Below are 6,168 nucleotides of genomic sequence, written 5' to 3'. Positions count from 1 at the left end.
CAGCCTTCATCCGTCGATATCTCCGCTTCTATTGGGAGTAGAGGGTCGTCATTGTAGTCCAAAATGTAGGGTTTTGAAAGGGCTTTAATTTGGTACCTGTCCGAAGCCTGTATCTCTAACCGTTTAGGAGATATCGAAGGTTAAAGTTTTCTAACCTTTCTCCGTCGATATCCAGCCTTTCATCCGTCGATATCTCCGCTTCTATTGGGAGTAGAGGGTCGTTATTGTAGTCCAAAATGTAGGGTTTTGAAAGGGCTTTAATTTGGTACCTGTCCGAAGCCTGTATCTCTAACCGTTTAGGAGATATCGAAGGTTAAAGTTTTCTAACCTTTCTCCGTCGATATCCAGCCTTCATCCGTCGATATCTCCGCTTCTATTGGGAGTAGAGGGTCGTCATTGTAGTCCAAAATGTAGGGTTTTTGAAAGGGCTTTAATTTGGTACCTGTCCGAAGCCTGTATCTCTAACCGTTTAGGAGATATCGAAGGTTAAAGTTTTCTAACCTTTCTCCGTCGATATCCAGCCTTCATCCGTCGATATCTCCGCTTCTATTGGGAGTAGAGGGTCGTCATTGTAGTCCAAAATGTAGGGTTTTGAAAGGGCTTTAATTTGGTACCTGTCCGAAGCCTGTATCTCTAACCGTTTAGGAGATATCGAAGGTTAAAGTTTTCTAACCTTTCTCCGTCGATATCCAGCCTTCATCCGTCGATATCTCCGCTTCTATTGGGAGTAGAGGGTCGTCATTGTAGTCCAAAATGTAGGGTTTTGAAAGGGCTTTAATTTGGTACCTGTCCGAAGCCTGTATCTCTAACCGTTTAGGAGATATCGAAGGTTAAAGTTTTCTAACCTTTCTCCGTCGATATCCAGCCTTCATCCGTCGATATCTCCGCTTCTATTGGGAGTAGAGGGTCGTCATTGTAGTCCAAAATGTAGGGTTTTGAAAGGGCTTTAATTTGGTACCTGTCCGAAGCCTGTATCTCTAACCGTTTAGGAGATATCGAAGGTTAAAGTTTTCTAACCTTTCTCCGTCGATATCCAGCCTTCATCCGTCGATATCTCCGCTTCTATTGGGAGTAGAGGGTCGTCATTGTAGTCCAAAATGTAGGGTTTTGAAAGGGCTTTAATTTGGTACCTGTCCGAAGCCTGTATCTCTAACCGTTTAGGAGATATCGAAGGTTAAAGTTTTCTAACCTTTCTCCGTCGATATCCAGCCTTCATTCGTCGATATCTCCGCTTCTATTGGGAGTAGAGGGTCGCCATTGTAGTCCAAAATGTAGGGTTTTGAAAGGGCTTTAATTTGGTACCTGTCCGAAGCCTGTATCTCTAACCGTTTAGGAGATATCGAAGGTTAAAGTTTTCTAACCTTTCTCCGTCGATATCCAGCCTTCATCCGTCGATATCTCCGCTTCTATTGGGAGTAGAGGGTCGTCATTGTAGTCCAAAATGTAGGGTTTTGAAAGGGCTTTAATTTGGTACCTGTCCGAAGCCTGTATCTCTAACCGTTTAGGAGATATCGAAGGTTAAAGTTTCTAACCTTTCTCCGTCGATATCCAGCCTTCATCCGTCGATATCTCCGCTTCTATTGGGAGTAGAGGGTCGTCATTGTAGTCCAAAATGTAGGGTTTTGAAAGGGCTTTAATTTGGTACCTGTCCGAAGCCTGTATCTCTAACCGTTTAGGAGATATCGAAGGTTAAAGTTTTCTAACCTTTCTCCGTCGATATCCAGCCTTCATCCGTCGATATCTCCGCTTCTATTGGGAGTAGAGGGTCGTCATTGTAGTCCAAAATGTAGGGTTTTGAAAGGGCTTTAATTTGGTACCTGTCCGAAGCCTGTATCTCTAACCGTTTAGGAGATATCGAAGGTTAAAGTTTTCTAACCTTTCTCCGTCGATATCCAGCCTTCATCCGTCGATATCTCCGCTTCTATTGGGAGTAGAGGGTCGTCATTGTAGTCCAAAATGTAGGGTTTTGAAAGGGCTTTAATTTGGTACCTGTCCGAAGCCTGTATCTCTAACCGTTTAGGAGATATCGAAGGTTAAAGTTTTCTAACCTTTCTCCGTCGATATCCAGCCTTCATCCGTCGATATCTCCGCTTCTATTGGGAGTAGAGGGTCGTCATTGTAGTCCAAAATGTAGGGTTTTGAAAGGGCTTTAATTTGGTACCTGTCCGAAGCCTGTATCTCTAACCGTTTAGGAGATATCGAAGGTTAAAGTTTTCTAACCTTTCTCCGTCGATATCCAGCCTTCATCCGTCGATATCTCCGCTTCTATTGGGAGTAGAGGGTCGTCATTGTAGTCCAAAATGTAGGGTTTTGAAAGGGCTTTAATTTGGTACCTGTCCGAAGCCTGTATCTCTAACCGTTTAGGAGATATCGAAGGTTAAAGTTTCTAACCTTTCTCCGTCGATATCCAGCCTTCATTCGTCGATATCTCCGCTTCTATTGGGAGTAGAGGGTCGCCATTGTAGTCCAAAATGTAGGGTTTTGAAAGGGCTTTAATTTGGTACCTGTCCGAAGCCTGTATCTCTAACCGTTTAGGAGATATCGAAGGTTAAAGTTTTCTAACCTTTCTCCGTCGATATCCAGCCTTCATCCGTCGATATCTCCGCTTCTATTGGGAGTAGAGGGTCGTCATTGTAGTCCAAAATGTAGGGTTTTGAAAGGGCTTTAATTTGGTACCTGTCCGAAGCCTGTATCTCTAACCGTTTAGGAGATATCGAAGGTTAAAGTTTTCGAACCTTTCTCCGTCGATATCCAGCCTTCATTCGTCGATATCTCCGCTTCTATTGGGAGTAGAGGGTCGTCATTGTAGTCCAAAATGTAGGGTTTTGAAAGGGCTTTAATTTGGTACCTGTCCGAAGCCTGTATCTCTAACCGTTTAGGAGATATCGAAGGTTAAAGTTTTCTAACCTTTCTCCGTCGATATCCAGCCTTCATCCGTCGATATCTCCGCTTCTATTGGGAGTAGAGGGTCGTCATTGTAGTCCAAAATGTAGGGTTTTGAAAGGGCTTTAATTTGGTACCTGTCCGAAGCCTGTATCTCTAACCGTTTAGGAGATATCGAAGGTTAAAGTTTTCTAACCTTTCTCCGTCGATATCCAGCCTTCATCCGTCGATATCTCCGCTTCTATTGGGAGTAGAGGGTCGTCATTGTAGTCCAAAATGTAGGGTTTTGAAAGGGCTTTAATTTGGTACCTGTCCGAAGCCTGTATCTCTAACCGTTTAGGAGATATCGAAGGTTAAAGTTTTCTAACCTTTCTCCGTCGATATCCAGCCTTCATCCGTCGATATCTCCGCTTCTATTGGGAGTAGAGGGTCGTCATTGTAGTCCAAAATGTAGGGTTTTGAAAGGGCTTTAATTTGGTACCTGTCCGAAGCCTGTATCTCTAACCGTTTAGGAGATATCGAAGGTTAAAGTTTTCTAACCTTTCTCCGTCGATATCCAGCCTTCATTCGTCGATATCTCCGCTTCTATTGGGAGTAGAGGGTCGCCATTGTAGTCCAAAATGTAGGGTTTTGAAAGGGCTTTAATTTGGTATCTGTCCGAAGCCTGTATCTCTAACCGTTTAGGAGATATCGAAGGTTAAAGTTTTCCAACCTTTCTCCGTCGATATCTCCGCTTCCACTGGGAGTAGAGAGTCGTCCGTGTAGTCCAAAATGTAGGGTTTTGAAAGGGCTTTAATTTGGTACCTGTCCGAAGCCTGTATCTCTAACCGTTTAGGAGATATCGAAGTTTAAAGTTTTCCAACCTTTCTCCGTCGATATCCAGCCTTCATCCGTCGATATCTCCGCTTCTGTTGGGAGTAGAGGGTCGTCCATGTAGTCCAAAATGTAGGGTTTTGAAAGGGCTTTAATTTGGTACCTGTCCGAAGCCTGTATCTCTAACCGTTTAGGAGATATCGAAGGTTAAAGATTTCCAACCTTTCTCCGTCGATATCTCCGCTTCTACTGGGAGTAGAGAGTCGTCCATGTAGTCCAAAATGTAGGATTTTGAAAGGGCTTTAATTTGGTACCAGTCCGAAGCCTGTATCTCTAACCGTTTAGGAGATATCGAAGTTTAAAGTTTTCCAACCTTTCTCCGTCGATATCCAGCCTTCATCCGTCGATATCTCCGCTTCTATTGGGAGTAGAGGGTCGTCCATGTAGTCCAAAATGTAGGGTTTTGAAAGGGCTTTAATTTGGTACCTGTCCGAAGCCTGTATCTCTAACCGTTTAGGAGATATCGAAGGATAAAGATTTCCAACCTTTCTCCGTCGATATCTCCGCTTCTACTGGGAGTAGAGAGTCGTCCATGTAGTCCAAAATGTAGGGTTTTGAAAGGGCTTTAATTTGGTACCTGTCCGAAGCCTGTATCTCTAACTGTTTAGGAGATATCGAAGGTTAAAGTTTTCCAACCTTTCTCCGTCGATATCCAGCCTTCATCCGTTGATATCTCCGCTTCTATTGGGAGTAGAGGGTCGTCCATGTAGTCCAAAATGTAGGGTTTTGAAAGGGCTTTAATTTGGTACCTGTCCGAAGCCTGTATCTCTAACCGTTTAGGATATATCGAAGGTTAAAGTTTTCCAAGCTTTCTCCGTTGATATCTCCGCTTCTACTGGGAGTAGAGAGTCGTCACTTACGGCAAAATGTAGGGTTTTGAGAGGACTTTAATTTGGTGCCAGAACCAGGCCTGTATCTCTAACCGTTTAGGAGATATCGAAGTTTAAAGTTTTCCAACCTTTCTGCGTTGATATCTCCGCTTCTACTGGGAGCAGAGAGTCGTCATTTACGGGAAAATATAGGGTTTTGAGAGGACTTTATTTTGTTGCAAGAAACAGGCCTGTATCTGTAGTCGTTTATGAGATATCGAAAGTTAAATTTTTCCAACTTTGCCGTTGATATCTCCGCTATAAGGAAAAAGCTATAAAGAAAATGCTCGCTCGTTCCTCGTCGCGCGCGATCGCCTCTTGTCGCTTACGTTGCCGCTCGCCGCGCGCTCTTGCCTACCGTCACTCACTAACTCTGCCTGTATCAAATGTCTACGTGCTTACTGCGGCCGCCCCCCGCTCTCTACGCGCTCGTTGGCTCACATATTTTAATTAATAACTCGATAACTATTGGCAATTTGACATTATGGTACATGACTTTTCTTCTCGGCTACACCCAATCTATCTCCAACTTTCGTCTGCATGATCAGCTATCAAACACCCTATATATTATATGTTTTCATAATGGGTGCTTTCAGCGGAGAAAACCGCTCAGTGAACGATTAATGACTATTGGTCCTTAAGGCTCGTCTACATTAGCTGTAAGAATAAGGCTGTAAGGTTGCAAGACACGAAATGAAATATTTTCATTCGCTGACAGCTTACGTTACAGCCTTACAGCCTTACTTTTACAGCTTTTATCAGCTTAAGACTCATCTACATTAGCTGTAAGGCTAATGTAGATGAGTCTTTACATTCAGACCAATAACATTGACGAATTACTCTACAGTTGCGCAACTGTTGAGTGTGTGAACGCACCCAATGTATATTTTCGCAATATACGTGAATACGTGTCTATGAATATGTATGTGTTGTGTACATATCGATAAATGTCGATAACGAAACTGTAAGTGTTGGTATTACCAACATTATTAGTTCCGCTCAGGTGAGGGCGCAATCCTACTGGAGTTCGGTCGCCGCTCCAGGATCCCCTTAATGCAGAAAACAGGCCGAATATGTATGTGTGTATGTGTTTTGGGATTGCAAGACGTGAGAAAATTTAGAATAATTTTTATTTTAAATATGTACACACGTTGACATACCTTAAGTTAATAATTCGAAGTTGAGATAATACTAAAATTGCAATCAGAAATATATGTACAGAGTGTTTCACAAATTCCTCGCTCCTAGGAATTCACGAAGATATAGAACGGATTAAGATAAATATAAAATTCCCATACCATTTTGCGATGTTCGCAACAACCGAACTATTTATTACAGATATGTAACGAATAAGCACGCGCCGAGATGATATCGAAAAAGCAACGAACGATCTGATGACGACAGTTGCCAACGTGCAAGAAGAAGAACAAGTCACCACTACTCGTCGGTGATATAACGATCTGGAAATGAAAAATAATTTTTCGTCGGACTCTTCCGGTAGAGAGAAAGTCAAGAAAGAAGGTATTGGTTACATATTTTCATA

Source organism: Harpegnathos saltator, unplaced genomic scaffold (assembly GCF_003227715.2).
Source record: "Harpegnathos saltator strain DR-91 unplaced genomic scaffold, Hsal_v8.6 scaffold845, whole genome shotgun sequence".
NCBI lineage: Eukaryota > Metazoa > Arthropoda > Insecta > Hymenoptera > Formicidae > Harpegnathos > Harpegnathos saltator.
The sequence above is the reverse complement of the archived record's forward strand: the minus strand, read 5'-3'. Positions refer to the sequence as shown.